At 35.9% G+C, this 19,919-nt stretch overlaps 1 protein-coding gene and 1 non-coding gene across 8 annotated transcripts in view; one reads left to right on the forward strand and one right to left on the reverse strand.

Annotated features, from left to right (window-relative positions):
• The window catches only part of DLG1 (discs large MAGUK scaffold protein 1), a 287,420-nt gene that overhangs the window by 234,377 nt on the left and 33,124 nt on the right, over nt 1–19,919 (reverse strand). The window lies entirely within an intron of this gene.
• Nucleotides 14,138–14,244, forward strand: LOC129554049 (U6 spliceosomal RNA). Its single transcript, XR_008685556.1, has one exon. It is a non-coding gene; the product is annotated as a U6 spliceosomal RNA (small nuclear RNA).

Below are 19,919 nucleotides of genomic sequence, written 5' to 3' on the forward strand. Positions count from 1 at the left end.
AACTGTCTTCAAAGACAGGTATTATCATAACTCTAAGATCCAAAATAAAAGCAGCAAAAGAAGAGGTAAATAAAGCAGAAACAGGTGTAAAAGTATCTTTAAAACTCATCCCTTTTCATTTTCCTTTATTCCTAATTTCAACTTGCCTTCATATAGAACTGCATCTAAACCATAACCACCCTTAAAAAGAAAGAGAGCCAATACACTAGTATTGGCAGTACTAGTATTGGCATAAAAGGCAGGGAAGAAGAATTATAAGAGGGAACACCAACAGTGTTAAGGGAAGAGAGATTCAGAAAAGACTGCTGTGTCTAACTAGAAGGCTGTATTTTCTTACTATTTAATGAAAATTATTAAAAATATCTGCTAACAGTATTAAAGTCTTACTATTTCACACACTTGACAGTACATAATTATTACTCAATTAATCTTTAACAACCCTATAAAGTAGGTGCCATTATATCCCTATTTTAGAGATGTGGAAACGAGATACAGAAGGAATAAATGACTTGTCCAGGAATCAAGTGCTGGGACTAGAACCTCAAAGGTCTCCAGAACTTGAGCTCTTAACTATTATCCTTTATTCTCTGCCAAGACTAAGCTGTACAATTTCAGCTGAGTGATTTCTGCAGAATGCAGACCAAAAGGAATTTGAAAAGTGAGACAGTGATAAAATAAGAAGCTTCAGTTATTCATTTTAAAGTTCAATTGTAAAAGCATAAGCAGAAATAGGTAGTACTTGAAAGCAATCTCTATTATTCCAATGGAGTCAGTCCCAAATAAGGCACACCCCCCAGTGAACACTGACTGGATATTAAAAATTAATAAAAAGATGAAACGGTCAAGAAACTCAATCATTATGGATGGATAAGATCAAAAGATCATGAATTTTTCCAGATGAAGAACCAATTCAGTGAAAATACTCTTAATATAAAAACAGTATATTTTAACTGGGAAAACAGTCTGAAAATAGTCTTTAGTTTAGAAATTGTGGCAATATTTTATTAAAACATTAAAAATGTCCACACCTTATACACTAGAAATTCCTCACCAAAAGAATCATGGTTATGCTGAGATTAAGTATCAGTATATCACTTTCAAAGAAAAAAACAAACAATTCAAATGTTGACTAAGTTATAAAACATCCAAACAATGGAGTCATTTAAAATGACTATAGATGATTACGTGTAAGGCTGTTTAGGACATATTAAACACAAAAGATCCCATTGCTCCACCAAGGCCCTTACCCTCCTCCAAACTCTCCACTATGGCAAAGCCTATGGACTGAAGACAGCACTTTTCCTTCAATCTGTTAGAATTCTCAACACAGCCCTCTAGGCATCCAACAAAATCCAGAAATAACCCCATTTCACTCAATCAAAAGGCAACTTTAGTTAACTGATAAACTTTGGCAAAACTTACTAAACAGGTTAAGTGTCTTTGATTAAACAAAAATCAACTAGTAAGATTGATTAAAATCCTGTTCCCCAGGCTAGGGAATCAAAAAGACTACCACCTACCCTTTTGTTGGCAGTTTACACTATTAGTTGGGAAGGTATGTAAGAGAAAAATTTACCAAGTTCTCTTGCTGCATCTTACCGGACAAAAAAACTTTCCTTAAGTTGTACTTGATCAGCCTTTAGTATCAGAGGGGAGACTAGCTCCAGGATCCTCAGATACCAAAATCCACAGATGCTCAAGTCCCTTTATATAAAATGATACAGTAGAGTCATTCCTCTGTATCTACAGATGCAGAACCTGAGATTATGGAGAGCCAACCACACTTATTTAGAGGCTGTTCCCAATACCAAAACACTTTCTCAAAGTCTAAATTGATTCTAAAGTCTATGTGTGTAGACAAACAAGAATCATCTTTTGTTTTTTTTTTATTTTTTTTATTGGAGGCTATTTTACAATATTATATTGGTTGGTTTTGCCATACACTGAAGAAATAAACTCAGAAGCAGAGAATAACTATATTAGATGTTGCTGCTGCTGCTGCTGCTAAGTCGATTCAGCTGTGTCTGACTCTGTGCGACCCCATAATGGCAGCCCACCAGGCTCCGCTGTCCCTGGGATTCTCCAGGCAAGAACACTGGAGTGGGTGTTCAGTTCAGTTCAGCTCAGTCACTCAGTCGTGTCCGACTCTTTGCGACCCCATGAACCGCAGCACGCCAGGCCTCCCTGTCCATCACCAACTCCTAGAGTTCACTCAAACTCACCTCCATCGAGTCGGTGATGCCATCCAGTCATCTCATTCTCTGTTGTTCCCTTCTCCTCCCGCCCCCAATCCCTCCCAGCGTCATAGTCTTTTCCAGTGAGTCAACTCGTCGCATGAGGTGGCCAAAGTATTGGAGCTTCAGCTTTAGCATCAGTCCTTCCAATGAACACCCAGGACTGATCTCCTTTAGAATGGACTGGTTGGATCTCCTTGCAGTCCAAGGGACTCTCAAGAGTCTTCTCCAACACCAGTTCAAAAGCATCAATTCTTCAGTGATCAGCTTTCTTCAAAGTCCAACTCTCACATCCATACATGACCACTGGAAAAGCCACAGCCTTGACTAGACGGACCTCTGTTGGCAAAGTAATGTCTCTGCTTTTTAATATGCTATCTAGGTTGGTCATAACTTTCCTTCCAAGGAGTAAGCGTCTTTTAATTTCATGGCTGCAATCAGCATCCGCAGTGATTTTGGAGCCCAAAAATATAAAGTTTAAAAAACTTCAGCAGGTATTAATAAAAGCCATCAAGTCAGTTCTTAAATGGACAAATCAATGAAATAGAATTCAATATCCAGAACAGTCCCAAGTATGTGGGAATTTATTTGGCAAAAAGTGTCATTTCAATCCAGTGGGGGTAAATATAAACTTTTAATAAATGATGCTGGAACAAATGGATAGCCATGGGGGGAAACATTACACTGGTTCTACAACTAACACTATAGATCAAGATAATCTTCAAATGGCCCTAAGACTTAAAAATGAAATCTTATATAAAACACTGAAAGGACACCTGGGTGAATTATTTATAACTCTGGAATATGAATGTGGAAGGTTTTACTACGACTCAAAATTCAGAAGAAAGAGAACGGGATAGAAGGGGAGGCCTAATAAATAAAGTATGCGGAAAAAATCTGCAACTCATATCATGGACAAAGCTCCTAGAAACTGAGAAGAAAAAGACCAACAACGCAAAAGAAAAAAAAATTATGAAATTTAATAAACCTTGCTTAAACACATGAGAAATGCAAATTAAAACTACATCCATATACCATTTCTCACTCAAGAAGCTGGCAGAAATACAAAAATTTGCAAATACATTCTGTCAACACAGTCTCAGGGAAATAATCACTCTCATACATTGCTGGTGGGAATGCAAAATGATACAACTTAAATGGAAAAGAATCTGACAACAGCTACCTAAATTACCTAAACCAGCAATCCTATATGATACAGATACATATGCACAAATATAAAATGAAACACAAAGTTTTTTTTCACTGAAAAAATATTAACAGTAAAAGGTTAAAAATAACTTTAGTGCCTAGTAAAAACATATTTATAGCTTGTGAAAATTTGGCATTTTTCATGATATACAATACTTGTTATGTATCCAACTTTCATCTTTCTCCAATGAGAAGCAGCTGTTACAGGTTATATATTTAAAAGCCCAAGTTTGATTAAGGAAACTATGATATATCAAAATAACTAAACTACATATTTCTATAAAAATGAATGAGAAAAAATTATGTGTACTAAAATGGAGAACCTTTCAGGATACTGTAAGTAAAACCAGCAAGCGGCAAAAGATTAAATAAATATAAAACAAACTACTGTCATACAGGGAAAGGGAGATATAAAGCATTTTAAATTTTTGTATACACACAAACAATGGATAGAAATAAATACAAATAAAAATAGTTTCCTATGGGGACCAGAACTGGAAGGGACAGAAGTGAGACAGCTATATAGTTTTTTCTTTTTGATGATTTTTGACTCCTGAGTTTGAGTAATATATGAGTTTATTATCTACTCAAAAAAATGTTTAAAAAATTCAGGGGTAAATAAGTGAAGGGTTGTATGGAATGGTTGTTACAATCAATAATCTAAGTCTACTTAATTAAAATTTAGTTCCTCTGTCAAACTGGAACAGGACAGCACAGATACACAACATTCTCATCACTGCATCAAGTTACACTAGACAGTACTTAACTTGTTAGTCAACATTTTGCAGTCTAGAGATGGAAGTAAGCCCTATAAAATGAAAAAGAATCAGATTCTCCCAGACTAAGTATAAGCAAGAAAAATATAATTATATATACAACCATTAAAAAAAATCAGTCAAATACGTAAGAGACTAGTAGGCAAGTATCAAGATAAGATGATGCAGTCCATCCCCACCATAAACTAAGAAAGAGATGAAAAACACTGGGAAGACAGGCACTGTCTGGGTCATTCTGATTTTATAATATAGAAAGATGAATGAATTTTAGTGACTATTTTCCAGGATATCAACATAAAACCATATTCAAAATAGAACTTAATACAAACTAAAATATTCACTTATTTTTTTTAATCCACAAGTTTGGAATACCAATGCCAAAGCCTCATTCATTCAACAATTATTTACTGAGCATCCACTATATGTAGATACTCAGACACTTGGCCAGGCCTCAGGAATACCATAAGAATAAAAGTCTTATTTTGTGAAGTTTATAGTTCAGTGAAAAAACATACACTAATAAAGAATCACACACAGACATGATATACTGCATGGTATAGAGGAAAAGTAAAGAATACTTATAGAAGTTAAAGAACCTTACTTACTAATCGTGGGCACAAGGAAGGCTTCTCTCAAGAAATAATCTATAAACGGAATCTGAAGGGTTGGGTGGTTTAGTCGCTAAGTTGCATCCGACTCTTGTGGCCCCAAGGACTGTAGCCTGCAAGGCTCCTCTGTCCATGGTATTTTCCAGGCAATAATACTGGAGTGGGTTGCCATTTCCCTCTCCAGGGTATCTTCCTGACCCAGGGACCAAACCCAGGTCTCCTGTACTGCAGGCACATTCTAGCAATGACTTGCAAACAGGAAATTATTATGCATGAAGATTTCAAAGAAGAAGAAAATCACCTCACAAGAGCTGAGGGGAAGAAAAAAAACCTGTAAATAGAAATAATGAAAACTTCGTTCACAACTCCTAAAACATATGTATTGGCAATCCCCTAACCGGAAGAGACTCTCCAAGATGGCAAAGACCTCAAATACTGCCCTAACAGAATTTAATATGGACTCCAAGTTTTGGCAAACAAGTTGAATAATAACAATAACAACAGCTTGTATTGAGTAAGAGAATAAAATATGAACACTCCTTTCCTCCTAAAAAGCTTAATCAAGAACTCAAGAAGCTTTTTTCTTTACAGGTCTTTCTCCTGCCACCTAAACTTCCACTAAATGACCCTACAATGATTAGACTCATCTACTTGATCAACAAACAGGTATAACAAAAGATGGAGAAAGACAGGATTCTACTCCAAGAAATTATTAAAGTTAAGCAACTCCCTTCTCAGAAGTTAATCCATAGCTGGGAAAACTCTGTACTAAAGAATAAGAATGCCCTTAGCTGCAGCTGCAGTTTATACACAGTGCTTATCACTAACAAAAGAAAACATATCGTATACAATACTCCCAAATCACTATTGTTGGCTCTTGTATGCTTTGAGTTAATCTTCCCATTGTGATAATGAGCCTGACAAAACACATCTCTTCCTGGCCTTCTAACATTATTAACTCTCCATCAACTGACATATATTTACAAAAGAGCTAATTAAGAACACAAGGATTTACAAACACAAAAATCTCTTACACATTATGTGGAAAAGCACAAAATAAAATACTGCATCCAAACTGATTAAATTACATAAAGATCTATGTATGTATACTAACAATAAAGAAATATTGCCACAAGAGAAATGTTCACTAGGATCTTTTACCGTGCAAAACATGTAAATGCAAAATAATATTTTTAAAAATGCAAATTGAAGAGGAAATACACTTTCATTTCCCATTAAGAAGCAAAACAAACATTACATTTGTGTTTAAAATGTATTAAACAGAGAAACAACTACAGCTATTTATGATTATCTTAAATTAGTAAATGGCATTAATACTACTGTAAATAGAGGCCAAAATTTGGCTGTTCAGTAACAGTGATGATTTACTTGTCACAGCTCACAACCTAGCTATTTGCAAAGGTTTTAAAATAAGAGTCTTCACTGTGAAGAACATAGTTATTGTGGCGGGGGGGTGGGGGGGGTGGGGGGTGTGTGAGGTGGCCAGGGGGAGGATGGAAGCCCAGAAAACTAATCATTGCTTTAGCTCAACCCACATGCCTGTTCTTAAGGGTATCCATGGTAGCAGTGATGCAACATGCCTACCTAACTCACCATGCCTACACAAGTGGGAGAAAGGGGAGGCGGATGATGAAAAAAGATTCACTTGAAAAGGTGTTTTAGTATTAACATGATAGAACTACATCAACTATATTGACAGACTTAAAAAATAAAAAATATAAAACCATAAAGCTCTCTAAAAATCAGAAAAGCAAGGAAAGACTCAAGGGGGAAAGAAAACACTGCAGCACTTTGGCTGAAAAGAAAATTAAGATTTTTTGCTTTTCTTGCTGTAGCTACTGGTTAAATATGTTCAAAGAGTTTTATATTTCTGTTAATAGAAGAAATCATTTTAATTTAGCTCTTTCAAAAGTAACTACAAATATGTTTTAGGCTTCCTAATTTCCATCCTACATCTTTTCTATTTTTAACAGTTACATAATAAAAACTTATTACAACTTTTATGTACTGATTCCACACAATTTTTTTAAAATGTAGCTCTCTTTTGCTTAAAGAGGATCAAATATAAGATTTTAAAAATCAATCCAGAAAGATAGGGCAGAGAGAAGATAGACCATTTCAAATAACCTATAATATTAGAAATAAACTATTAGAAATATTAGGTATTCTATAATATTCTGTATTATTAGAAATATTCTATAATATTAGAAATAAAAATGAATGTGATGAAATGATAAAAGGTAAATCACAGAGAGACTCAACCACAGACCATCACAAAAAGAACTTTTATATATATTAAAAAAACCCAACTCACTAGACTAAACCTGTGTCCCAGGCTTACTGTCCTTTAAACATTCTATAAGAATAGTTTGATAAGACAGTTTTACATGGAAGACATAAACAGAATGGGAGCAGACAATAGGCAAGTTAGTATCTGATCAAAACTCTTACTGTATGAACTGTAACTCTGAACAAGCAAACAAAACTAATTTCTATCAGTTTTCTTGCTTCTCCTCTTGTTGTGAAAGATAATTTACTATGTAAGAACAGACTTTGCAGATTTCACAAATTTACTGATTCTTTTATTATTGAATGTAACTTAAAAATCTCAACAATTTTTGTCTAACAATCACTGTGGCATTATAAGTTTATAGAAACCCCCCAAAATAAATTATTCCATATTTTAAAAGCCAATGTATAAATTTTAAATGTAAGCATCTTGAATCTTACACAGTCACACAAAGTCCACAAACTGGTGCTCAGAAATAAAAGAAACCAAACTTAGAACTTAAGTGAAGTATGTTGCACTTTGAGGATAAATGAGAAAAACAGACTTTGAAACAAATAACTGTAAGGAATTCTTGAACAAATGTAATCATTTTAAATCCAATCAACATCTTTCCAAAGGCAACACAATCAGAACTTTACTATTCTCCTTAAAAAAAAAACTTACTATATTTGCAATAAATAAAGGAGAGAGTCCAGAAAATGTTCTCAAAATGAGTTATATTTTCAACCAGTACGACATATGGGGACAGAAAAAAAAAGGAGAGGTGAGAACTTTGAGAATATATTTAGAAGATATAATTAGGGCCCTATAAACCTTTGCTGTTGGGAGAAAGCCTTCCTATAAACCACAGGGGGAAAATATCCATTTAATAAACTACTTTTAGTTATCTGAAACACACTTCAGAATATTACCTTTCCTAAAGGAAATAAACTAAGCATCATATGGATTCAAATTTCAAATATATAACAATGGCTACACTTTATTTTTTAAATAGATTATAAACAAAAAAGTCTCTCACGGTTGTCACTAACAAACACAGAAAGCATACTGTATCTTACCTTTGTAGTTACAATGCACAGGCAATCCATTACTCTACCATTACAACAGTTAATACATAGAGCAGTTTATTGCAAGCTATAAGTTGCCTATATGAATAAAAAATAAAAATAAAGTTGTGAGATAAAACCACTGATGAAAAGTTATAACTGTGACAAGATCTCTCCAGGATCCATTCTTAGAGGCAGCAATTTTTCTACTACCTGAAATACAGGAAACCAGAATGTGTCACGTGCCCTACAATCTTCTTTATGTAATCTATATTTGAAGAACTTGAAATTATCCAACAAAACACTGTGGAAGTCGTCAGGGTTTATTCCACAAGAGATCACTGCTGCTTCAGATGCTATTTCATTAATCCCTCTTTTAAAGATATGAGGTTGACAGGGAGTCATCTGATGAAATGTTCCACAAAGAGGTTTCCCCGATACAGATTTAAAACTCCTTCCTTGTTCGCTATAGTTTGGATATTCAAAAAGAAAAAAAAAATCACTAAAAAAGGAAAAAAAAAATTGTAAGCAAACATTTCTTCCACTAAACCATTTCAGCAACTGCAGCTTGCAAAGTAATGACTTTCTCAGGCAGTAATGAATGGAATATTCCATGTGATATTTTTGAGAAGGGGGGAAAGAAGAACAAAATGCAATAATTTAAAATATTATCTCTAGAACTTACTTCTTTTCCCTTTAAAAAAAAATGTAATAGTAACATTTACCAATGTAGTCAGATGTTAACTTTAGTGCCCCACTAAATCTATTTCACTTAATCTCTTAAAAAAAAAAAGCCACCACCACAAAAAGGTAATTGTAACTAAGTACCATTTCAAACTCCTCAAGAAGACTTCGTTTTTAAACCAGAAGCAGCCTAACTTTGTGAATTCATGTCCTGTCCTCAAATTCATTGGAAACAGAGCTACATAGGCTGACAGGGGAAACGGCATACTGCTGCAACTGGCTCTGAGTTTCCGAAGCTTGCAGTCACACTCCCCTGTAAAAATGTGTAACAGTGAAGAGTATTACCTGCAATTTCTGTCCACAAGGTTTCCTCATCATCTACAGATATTATAAACTGCCTCAAATTCAAACAAGTGAACTGTTCCCATTTGCTTTTTATGTCATGGGCTGCATCAGCAACTTTCACACTAACCAAGTTTCACTATAAAGGATTATGCAAAAGAGTTAATACATGTATGTCACTCAGTATCTATCACATTACTGTTATTACTATTATTGATTGGCTATTAGATGACAGCCTGTTTCAAGTCTAATACACCTAAGACAGATCCAATGGGATTTTATCTTGAACAGTCTAATGGGACTGTTGTAAGGATTAACTAAGGTACAACACTTAAAATAATGCCAATCTTTGTAAGTTCTCAGTACTAGCCAGTTACAGCTATATATCTATATACATGCACATGCAACTATGAGGCTAGAAGGGTGGGCAGAAGTAAATTTCATCACTGGCCAACATATCCTTTCCTCCAAGCAGAACAGATATCTTGGGAATTACCTGCTCAGTTAGAGACTGAGAGTATCTGCTTTTTCCCACACAGCCCAACAATCGTTTGCTCTCAAGACAAAAAAGTAAAGCCCACTCATGGGTCATGATTCCTTAAGCAAAGTTTACCATTTTAGAAAGAATACTGAAAACATTACAGGTAATATCTAACTACTGACTAAGCACTGCAGACGGTAAAGCGTCTGCGTACAATGTGGAGACCCGGGTTCGATCCCTGGGTCGGGAAGATCCTCTGGAGAAGGAAATGGCAACCCACTCCAGTACTCTTGCCTGGAAAATCCCATGGACAGAGAAGCCTGATAGGCTACAGTCGGTGGGGTCACAAAGAGTCGGACACGACTGAGCAACTAAACTTTCTTTCTTTCTGTGAGGGAAAATAAAGAGCTTTGTGAAATGCTTTAGCGAGTTTCTCCCTTAGTGTTCTGTGTAATTTTTATTACCTATTAGTATACCCTAGAGAGAGAAAGCATTCCTAAGTTTGGCAGATCTCATAACAGTGGAGACTGAAAATCACTGTATCAGGAGTCAGAAACAGTGCTTCAGCCCATTAACAGAACTGAAACTGTGTAACTTGAAGTAGTCATATTCTTAGGCAAATACAGATGAAACTTCAAACTGACTCAATTAACATATAAATATTTAACAATATATATTAAAAATATATCTAAAATACTGTTTAATTCTACTCACATTCAGAAAACAATTTTGGTCAAACTTCACATTCACCTTAAATGTTAGGGTCATGATTATAACTACAACCACTTTTTAAATTAATTCTTCATTTTGCTCAATTTCATTTCTAAGTTGCTTAGATACAGCACTTTTAATCCATGTAATATATCACCTTACAGATCTCAAATCACTGTTAGTACCTATTCACATAGATACTAACTGATTTTCCCTATTTGTTTTCTCAGTATATATTATAACCTCTACAATATAACCACTTACTATATTACTCTTTAGTATACTTTTTAATTTTCAAAAAAAAGCTTACATATACTATCCAATGCCCGCAGTTTTTAAGGTCATACTCAGGAAATGATTATTTAATCTGTATTAAGTTCTACACTCATTGCATCTTTTACAAACTTCCAAACTGACACTGATTAAGGACATTTCAAGTCAATATATTCTTCTTAAATAGTCATTTGCTGTGCAAAATATTGATAATTTAAAAATTACTTTGTAATATGAGCAACTTTAGAGGTTTCAAATACAAGCCTTTGGGATGACAACACCTCACCTAATATTCAGGCTCATAAGATATTTAACAGTATTTTAGAATATCAATGGCTGTCTATATAGGCAATTGTTTCCAACCATAATAGAATAATAGGGAATAGTTTAACTCTCCTACCTTAAAACAACTAAAAAATAGGACAAATAAGGAATAATGATTTTCAGATACTGAACAAAGTCCCATAAATGCCCAGGAACTGCCTGGAAAAAGTTTCCACACTGCAGCAGAAGGATGGGGAAACTAAACAAAGTCCAGCAATCTAAGATGAAGAGCCAGAGTTTAGAATTCAGGAAGGTCAAGGTGTCTAAAATTCACAGATAAGAGTACCAGAGAGGAGAAGTGCATAGCATGAGAGCCACAGATCTGCAGAGTTCTTCTTGAGTCTTTATTATACCCATTAGTCATATATATAATGAAACTTGAGGCTGAGGAAAGAACCCTAGGTGGAACAATCCCAGAACGCATGCAGGGCTAAGAAGAATGGAAAAACTCATAATATACAGGCTCTGGGTGGAGTATCCGGAAAAGTACCAGGACAAAATTAACCCTATACTGAAGGCTGCTTGGTGGTCCCACTAAAAAAAGACTGAAAGCAAGTTTCAAAAGGAGCAAGCTCTTTCCAAGTAATTTAACTGTATCCCAAAACAAATCTCAAGAATATTTAAGGGAACACAAAAATACTGAGGACCTGAAAAGGTAAAATTTATAACATCTGCCAAATCTAATTTAAAAAATTCTCAGGTATACAAAGAAGAGGTAAATATAACCTGGAGAGGAGAAAAAGCAATCAACAAAAAGGACCCAGACCTGCAGAAACAAGACTAACAGACACCGAAGACAAATTCATGCTTTCCAAAAGGAAGTGAGGAGGGGGAGAGGGACAAACAAATTAGGGATATGGGATTAACAGATACAAACTATTGAACATAAAACAGATAAGCAACAAGGATTTACCTGTATAGCACAGGAAAGCATACCCAATACCTTATAATAACCTATAATAAGGTATAATCTGCAAAAAGAAAAAAGAATCACTATGCTGTACACCTGAAACACAGTATCACTAATCAACTATACTTCAATAAAAAACAAATAAAAATCCAAAACGACAGATGACAGAATTAGCACTCAAGGATATTTTCAAATTATTATAAACTTACCCCATATATTCATGAATACAGAGGAAAGCATGAACATCTTAGTATATGTACTGCCGAAGCGAGCACATACATGAACATCTTAATGAGACATGGAAAATAAAAAAGGAACCAAATTAAACTTTTAGAGATAAAAATTCAAATGCCTTGGAAAAAACTGATTAAATGAGATTAACACTTCAGAAAATTAATGAAGTGAAAACGTAACAGAAACTGTCCAAAATACAACACATAGAGGAAAAATGACTAAAAAAAAAAAAAGAATCACATCAATGAGCTATGGGACAAATTCAATCAACCCAATAAACACCTGTTTACACAGTCCCTAAAAAAAAAAAAAAAGAGAGAGGGTAACAGAAAAAAAAATTATTGAAATAATGGATAAAAACTTGCCATATTTGGCAAAAACTATAAACACAGATCCAAGAACTCCACAAATCCCAAAGACATGAAGAAAATTGTACAATGGAAAGTGTAAAGGAATGACAAGCAGCAAACTCAGGACAGTGATTCATTCTGGGGGATGAGGCAGAGAAGGTAATCAGGATGGAAAATAAAAGATCGTCAACTATATAACATTTCCTTTTCTTAAGCTAGGTAACAGGTACATGCATGCGTGCGTCAGTTGCCCAGCTGTGTCCTACTCTTTGGGACCCCCTCTGACTGTAGCCTGCCAGGCTCCTCTGTCCATGGGAATTTTCAGGCAAGAATACTGAAGGGGGTTGACATTTTCCTCCTCCAGGGGATCTTTCCAAAATAAGGATTGAACCTGTGTCTCCTGTGTCTCCTGCATTGCAGGCGGATTCTTTACTAGCTGAGCCATCATGGAAATCCCTAGATAACAGGTACATGGAGATTCGAAATAGTCTCTTCAGATTTCTGTGTAACTATAATCTTTTTTTTCTAGTAACTCACAAAAAGAAGATAATCAACAAGACAGTTGCCAAGAAGACAAAAAATTTTCAAACAGATTGTAGCAACCACCACCAAAAAATCAAGGAAGGTAAAAATTCCACCTGCCAATGCGGGAGATGTGGTTTCAATTCCAATATCAGGAAGATCCCCTGCAGAAGGAAATGGCAACCACTCCAATTCTTGCTGGGAAAATCTCATAGACAGAGGAGCCTGGCGGGTTACAGTCCATGGGATCAGAGTTAGACACGACTCAGTGGCTGAGCATGAGCAAAAGGCTAGTGACACTGAAGAGGGATTTTATGTTCTTTATCCTTTGCTACACTGATAAATTACTGAGTATGCAACATTTTAATAAAAACAGTAAGATCATTTTATAAACCTACCATTTACTTAGCACTTCATTTTATGTCAGACTCTGATTTAAGTTTCACATAAATTATTCCACCTTATACACTCTCTTACAGATGGTGGTAGTGGTAAAGAATTCAACTTCCAATGCAGGAAATGCCAGAGCGGTGGGTTAGATCCCTGGGTCGGGAAGATCCCCTGTAGTAGGAAATGGCAACCCACTCCAGTGTCCTTGCCTGGAAAATTCCATGGACAGAGGAGCCTGGCGGGCTATAGTACACAGGGTCGCAAAGAGTCAGGCATGACTTAGCTTGCCCGCACCACCATCATCTCATCTCATACATAAAAGCACCAAATGAAGGGAGTTCTGTTTTCACCTTCACTTTATAGATGATGAAACTAAAAACAGTTAAGCAATCTGCCCTATATTTATAATGTAATGCAACAGATCTGAACACAGATATAGAAGAAAGTTCTTACGGAACGATACACAGTTCTCATTTTAAATATATATGAGCTAAATAATATACTCATTAACATACAGAATTAGTTGAATAAATATATATCAAATGGTTAAAAGTGGTTGTCTCAAAGAATATCTTAAAAAGGACTGACTTTCAACAATGTACACCTCCCTGTACATGTATGTTTTAAGATATGCCTGAATTATCTTTGTAATCAGAGATTTTTTTTTTTTTAATAATTGAAAAAGAGAGATAGAAATTCCTATAAAAAAGAAGCATCACAAGCCAGGTTACAGTGCTGGCTTCAGCAGCACATATACTAAAATTGGAACCATACAGAGAAGATTAGCATGGCCCCCGCATAAATATGACATGCAAATTCGTGAAGCCATCCATATTTTTATACCTATGGCTGACTCATGTTGATGTATGGCAGAAATCAACACAATATTGTAAAGCAATTTATCCTTCAATTAAAAATAAATTTTTTTTTTAAAGAAGCCACATTACAGAATATTGGGAATGAGAAGGAAAGAAAGGAAAAATATTAACTACTTTTTTCAAGAAACTTAACTAGGAAGAGAAGGAATACTACAGGGTCCTACTGAGAAGAACTTTTCCTATTTGTCTGTTTTCTTTTAATGGAATCTTTGAATGTATTTATAGGGTAAAGGGAAGAAGGAAACAAAGGCCCAAGAGAGGAAAAGGTTATATATATTACATGAGGAGTGGAGAGAATGAGATTTCAAAAGATAAAACGATCAAGAGTGCAATAGAAGCTTTCAACATTTATTTGAGACCATGACTTTCACATAACTGAAAACATATTTCTATAAAGTTGGAAATTTCTGCAGTGAGCATGTATTACTTTAGTAATGCAAACAAATGGGGAGGGTTATTTTAAATATCCATACACTTTACTGGGAAAAATTATATATGCATTTTATTCCAACTCAAAATCCCCACATTTTTCACATTTAGAGAAACACAAGGGGGAGCTTGTTTAAGAGCATATGAGGTGATAGTAATGCTCTAATACCGAACTTGGTAACAGATGCAGATATGGATAACAAATAAAATTATTCAAATGAGTTACTGAAAATGTCTTATAATCAAAACTCATAATTTAAAACTAACTGGGGATGCCTTCTTGCAGAGCATGAATCTGTAACTATTGTGGTACTCTTAAGCTTTAACAGATTTTTATTTTCTTAGTAACTATAATATTTTGCCAAGTTTTCTCCTAGATTAACAGCTTGGCATAATATGGCAGTTGTTCCACTTCTCTCATAGCATTTCATTGTATTTCACTTCCATTTCAAAGTTATTATTTTAGAGGTATATCCTTCAGTTCTAGAACTGGCATCTACCATTTAAACATTGAAATAAGATTGTCATAGATATAAACATAAAAATATAAAAATTACATAACAGTGAATATAAAATAACAGCATAATGGTCATCAAAATCACTTGCAGAAACATATAATGATGCACACATCACTTAGTACACACACCTGTCAGCTTTGGTCTTGATAAAATTTTTCAATTACAGGGTCTCTAAGGGTTGTGCATTATTTCTAGTTTTACACGCTCACACCACTTAAAAACTGGAATTAAATGAGAGCACTGTAAATCTGGTGGCAGAGAGAGGGAATTCAAACTAGTGTCTCTGGGATGTACTGAGAGAGAGAGACATTCTGCTAGAAAAATAGAATATTAGAAACAAGGATAAAAACCTTGAGGACACTGATGAAGGAAAGAGGAAAACAAGCTGAGCACCAATACATACGATTATCAATTACTCTGAAGGCAGGAATTCAAAAATGTGAAAAAATTATGAAGCTGTGCTATAAAATTTGGTCAGCTGTCTTCCACAGTCCATAGTAAGAGCTGAACTGGAGGTCTGCATTAGGGATATAGAGTTACGGGATAGATGGTACCAAAGATAAGTACTGAATTTGAATATGGACTGACAATAGCACTACTGTAGATACTATCATTGTATCAACTTTAATGTTTTTTAGTCTGCTAATTGTATACTAGATGTTTTTAGGAAAAGTCATATAAAATAAACTCCTTTTTCACTGGAGAACTGTGCTGAAGTATTTAAGGCTAAAGATCATGTCTGCAATTTGCTCTCAAATGGGTGAGCAAGAATAGATTTTAAAAGTGTGTGTACATGTGTACAGGGAACAAGCAAATGTGAAAAAATGTCAACTTCACTATTCTTGTAATTTTCCTGTAGATGTACATTTTTTTTCAAAAGAATAAAAATTTTTTAAAGAGAAATTGGAAAAGAATCCAAAATAACAGTAAAATGTAAGTACTATAAGAAAACTACAAAGTGCTACGGGCATTCAGAAGGGATTTATCTCACAGAAAAGATGAATGAAGATCTCACGTGGATGGCTGCTGAGCTGTGTCATGTAAGAGAGATAAAGTACAGACATTCCAACTGGAATATACATACCAAACCACTTTCAGAAGCCATTGCTGCAAGAGTAATTTCACTTTCCTATGTTAAAAGTGAAAAGTGAAAGAAGTGTCAGTTGTCATTCAGTCATTCAGTCGTGTCTGACTCTGCCATACAATGGACTACAGCCCTCCAGCTCCTCTGTCCATGGAATTCTCCAGGAAAGAATACTGGAGTGTGTTGCCATTCCTATGTTAAATACATCCTATGTTTTTTCTACAAACTAGCTCGTTATGTTTCTGTCTCTATTAAAATTACTTTTGTTGTTCAGTCACTCAGTTGTGTCTGAGTCTTTGTGACCCCAAAGTCTGCAGCACGCCAGGCCTCCTTGTCCTTCACCATCTCCCAGAGCTTGCTCAAACTCATGTCCATTGAGTCAGTGATGCCATCCAACCATCTCATCCTCTATTATCCCCTTCTCCTCCTGTCTTCAGTCTTTCCCAGCATCAGGGTTTTTTTCCAATGAGTCAGCTCTTTGCATCAGGTGGCCAAAGTATTGGAGTTTCAGCTTCAGCATCAGTTCAATTCAGTTGCTCAGTGGTGTCCGACTCTTTGAGAACCCTTGGACTACAGCATGCCAGGCTTCCCTGTCCATCACCAACTCCCAGAACCTACTCAAACTCATCTCCATCAAATCGGTGATGCCATCCAACCATCTCATCCTCTGTCATCCCCTTCTCCTGCCTTCAATCTTGCCCAGCATCAGGGTCTTTTCTAATGAGTCTGTTCTTTGTATCAGCTTCAGCATAAGTCCTTCCAATGAATATTCAGGACTGATTTCCTTTACGATGGACTGGTTGGATCTCCTTGCAGTCCAAGGGACTCTCAAGAGTCTTCTCTAACACCACAGTTCAAAAGCATCAATTCTTCAACGCTCAGCCTTCTTTCTGGTCCAACTCTCACATCCGTACATGACTACTGGAAAAACCATAGCTTTGATTAGACAAACCTATGCTGGCAAAGTAATGTCTCTGCTTTTAAAAATACTGCCTAGGTTTGTCATAGCTTTTTTTCCAAAGAGTAAGTGTCTTTTAATTTCATGACTGCAGACATCAACTGCAATGATTCTGGAGCCCAAGAAAATAAGGTCTGTCATTGTTCCCACTGTTTCCCCTTCTATTTGCTATGAAGTGATGGGACCAGATGCCATAATCTTCGTTTTTTGAATGCTTGAGTTTTAAGCCAGCTTTTTCACTCTCCTCTTTCACTTTCATCAAGAGGTTCTTTAGTTCCTCTTTGCTTTCTACCATAAGGGTAGTATCATCTGCATTATTGATATTTCTCCTGGCAATCTTGATTTCAGCTTGTGCTTCATCCAGCCTGGCATTTGGCATGCTGTACTCTACATAGAAGTTAAATAAGCAGGGTGACAATATACAGCCTTGACATACTCCTTTTCTTATCTGGAACTAGTCTGTTGTACCATGTCCAGTTCTAACTGGAGCTTCTTGACCTGCATACAGGTTTCACAGGAGGCAGGGAAGGTGATCTTGTATTCCCATCTCTAAGAATTTTCCATACTTTGTTGTGATCCACACAGTCAAAGGCTTTAACGTCGTCAATGAAACAGAAGTAGATGTTTTTCTGTAACTCTCTTGCTTTTTCTATGGTCCAATGGATGATGGCAATTTCGTTCTTCTGCCTTGGGACGGGGGAGCCTGGTGGGCTGCCGTCTATGGGGTCGCACAGAGTCGGACACGACTGAAGTGACTTAGCAGCAGCAGCCTTTTCTAAACCCAGCTTGTAAATTCAAATTACTTATTTTTCTCTTATTTTATTAACTGTAGTGTGGTATTTTCATTGTCTAGGTAACAAATCCAATTACTAAGCAAGTTTATTAAATTAAGTCAGAGAAAAATATCTGCCTTAAAGTCTGAAATTCTAAGTTCTAACCTGGTTTTCCAAATGATAATAACGTAAGTTTGGGCAGCCACAATATCCCTGAATTACAGTTTGCTGAATTTTAAAGCGAGTATCAGCTCTACATACTAAAGACCAAAATCTGACTTAACTCATATATATTAGGAGATTACTAATAGGCAAGAATCCATTATCCTGTAACATCTCAAAATACAGTAATGTATGTGAAGGTACCCTTTAAAACTATACAACTTGAAAATAAGATTTTTATAATCCTTTCCTATGGAACATGTGAACATTTTTTTTTTAAGAAAGGAAGAAAGAACACAATGTATCACTTTAAAAATCAATACTATAATATGTTTACACCAGTAATGTTTCTCAAATTTTATTTTACTAATTCTGATGCAAAAGACTAAAGATAAGGCTCTGTCACCTGCCTCTTTACTCTTACATACCAAAGATAATACCACAAAGAAAAGGCATTCAGATGGAACAGAGAAACAGAAGTCACTATTCCGGCTGATTCTAGTTCTGGGGCAGTGAAAATTCAAAATGAACTTGGGAAAACTGTTCCAGCATGCAAGAACATGCTCAAAGACAAATGTATGCATGTCAAAAGGACATGGAGGGATCCCTTCAAGAGATCCTCCACATTTGGAGTAATCTGAGTACCCAAAGACGAATAACTGAAATCTGTATGCAGGTCAAGAAGCAACAGTTAGAATTGGACATGGAACAACAGACTGGTTCCAAATAGGAAAAGGAGTATATCAAGGGTGTATACTGTCACTCTGCTTATTTCACTTATATGCAGAGTACATCATGCAAAATGCCAGGCTGGATGAAGCACAAGCTGGAATCAAGATTGCCAGGAGAAATATCAATAACCTCAGATATGCAGATGACACCACCCTTATGGCACAAAGTGAAGAACTAAAGAGCCTCTTGATGAAAGTGAAAGAGGAGAGTGAAAAAGTTGGCTTAAAACTCAGCATTCAGAAAACTAAGATCATGGCATCTGGTTCCATCACTTCATGGCAAATAGATGGGGAAACAACGGAAACAGTGTCAGACTTTATTTTAGGAGGCTCCAAAATCACTGCAGATGGTGACTGCAGCCCTGAAATTAAAAGATGCTTGCTTCTTGGAAGAAAAGCTATGATCAACCTAGACAGCATATTAAAAAGCAAAGACATTGCTTTACAAACAAAGGTCCGTCTAGTCAAAGCTATGGTTTTCCCAGTAGTCATGCATGAATGTGCGAGTTAAGACTATATATATAGAAAGCTGAGTGCCAAAGAATTGATGCTTTTGAACTGTGGTGTTGAAGAAAATTATTGCAAGTCCCTTGGACTGCAAAGAGACCCAACCAGTCCATCCTAAAGGAGATCAGTCCTAGGTGTTCATTGGAAGGACTGATGCTGAGCTGAAACTCTAGTACTTTGGCCACCTGATGCGAAGAACCGATTCACTGGAAAAGACCCTGATGCTGGGAAAGATTGCAAGTGGGAGGAGAAGAGGACAACAGAGGATAAGATGGTTGGATGGCATCACCAACGCGATGGAGATGAGCTTGAGTAGGTTCCAGGAGTTGGTGATGGACAGGGAAGCCTGGCATGCTGCAGTCAATGGGGTCACAAAGAGTCAGACACGACTGAGTGACTGAACTGAACTGACTGAATAACAGACAGACTTTAAAAACTAAATAAGTAACACCCTTCAGTCCACAGTGATAGCTG

This window comes from Moschus berezovskii, chromosome 1 (genome assembly GCF_049115385.1).
Source record: "Moschus berezovskii isolate FMDL1 chromosome 1, NW_MosBer_1.0, whole genome shotgun sequence".
Classification (NCBI taxonomy): domain Eukaryota; kingdom Metazoa; phylum Chordata; class Mammalia; order Artiodactyla; family Moschidae; genus Moschus; species Moschus berezovskii.